This window comes from Ixodes scapularis, unplaced genomic scaffold (assembly GCF_016920785.2).
Source record: "Ixodes scapularis isolate PalLabHiFi unplaced genomic scaffold, ASM1692078v2 PGA_scaffold1__304_contigs__length_218370807, whole genome shotgun sequence".
Taxonomy (NCBI): domain Eukaryota; kingdom Metazoa; phylum Arthropoda; class Arachnida; order Ixodida; family Ixodidae; genus Ixodes; species Ixodes scapularis.
In genome coordinates, this window is record NW_024609846.1 from 56,032,118 (window position 1) to 56,033,888 (window position 1,771).

Genomic DNA, 1,771 nt, shown 5'->3' on the forward strand with positions numbered 1-1,771 from the left:
AAAGCTTGGGCAGAGCTTCAGATATTGTTACAGTAGGGCTATTAATTATCATATTTAATTGACATGAGCCGTTACTTGAATGTTTGGCGATGCTGATTGTCATGAACCCGAGCACTCGACTAGGGGTTATGAAAATCGCCTACGTCACGGTGTCACGTGACCCTCGGTGCGAAATCGTGATGTCATGTTACGTCATGCTGTCAACAAGGTTAATACATCTAATGACTTCCTCAAATTAAATCGAGTTGATGCAGTGAGTCACGTGACGTTACGAGGCCACGTGACATTACTTGACAACATGTATTGACACCATGACGTCACGTGACAACGTGACACTTGGTTAATCATAGTGCCAATACAAAAGTGGCACAAAAACCCACAATTTAACATATATTGCAATTCTGTATATGACGATTTGATCAATACATAGAAATACAGCCGCCAATTTTGTATTCCCATATGTTCATTTTGTGATACTAACAAGAAAGAAGAAAAAAAAAAAGAAATATTACATTGAACCGTTTTGAACCGGTTACCGTTATATTTTTTTTCGGTTCGGTTCCGGTTCAGTTCCAAGATGGCGGCTAAGATTTCGGTTCGGTTCAGTTCCGGTTCGGCTAAAAATAACGGTTCTGTTCCGGTTTTCGGTTCGGTTCGGTTCCGGTTCGACACCCTGGTAACAAGGCGACCATACAAGGAATAAACACGCATAAAACAATGTGCGCACACTGTCTTTTCTGTGAGTATTAGTGGTGTGACCTTGGCTCAAAGGTCCATTCGCAATGTACGTTGCGGGGGGCTTGCGCAGTCGCTGTGTGATCTCAACCTTTCCTTTGTATAGGACAGCGTGGTGACACTGCTGTGCTGTTCAGCGTTCTCGGTGTGCCTGGATCGCAGCCGTCTTCTGCGGCGCGTGTCACTTCAGCTGCTCCGACTGAGGCTGATGGATCGACCGCTGTTTCTGCTTATGCTGTTCGGGTTTAGCACGGCCCTAGTGGCGGCCATGGCACGGCGCACCTTGGCCGTCACTCTCATGTCCGCCATGACCAGAGCGCTCGTGGTCGAGATCGAGATCGCTGTCGAGACAAAGTACACCAAGGGCGCGCTGCAACGCGGTCCTGAAGGTACACAGTTTTTGTTAATAGAGATTGTGTTCTGTACCCTGTTTCACATAAACTCCAACGGCACCCAACACTAAAATTCAATGCAGTTCCAGTATATTGCGATTTTTTTTTACTGTGTTTTAGCTGAGCGTTTCCACTTTCTAAGCACCTAAAATTAAAACTAGAAACGAAGATCCAGCACTAGGTTTTGCGTTAAAAGCACTGCCCATTGCTAAGTGCTCGTGCTCCAGTCATTCACTGTACTGTATATGGACAGTGGTGTATATTTCCCCGCCGTCACTAGCGCCACAGTCAGTAGAAATAAGTAGATAAGCCCATTCGCATCTCCGCACTGTCATCTATGGCACTCCGACGCTTTCGATCCCTGATTTCTAAAAAAAGGTCCTGATCGGCCTCGAGAAAAAGTGCTTATAGACTCACTTTTATCAGAGATTTTAAAAAATTACTGCACACTTTTTACTTACTTCTCATGTTAAATCGAATGCAGCATCCAATTAAGCCTTTTAACTGAACGCGGCTGCCTTTTCAGGAGAGCCGAATTTCGAAGAGGACGTTGAAATGAAGAAGGAAATTGAGTAAGTATAAATATGAAATCTTTTTTTTTTTTTTTAGCTTATCAAATTTGTTTAAAAAGAGCCGCGAAAGCT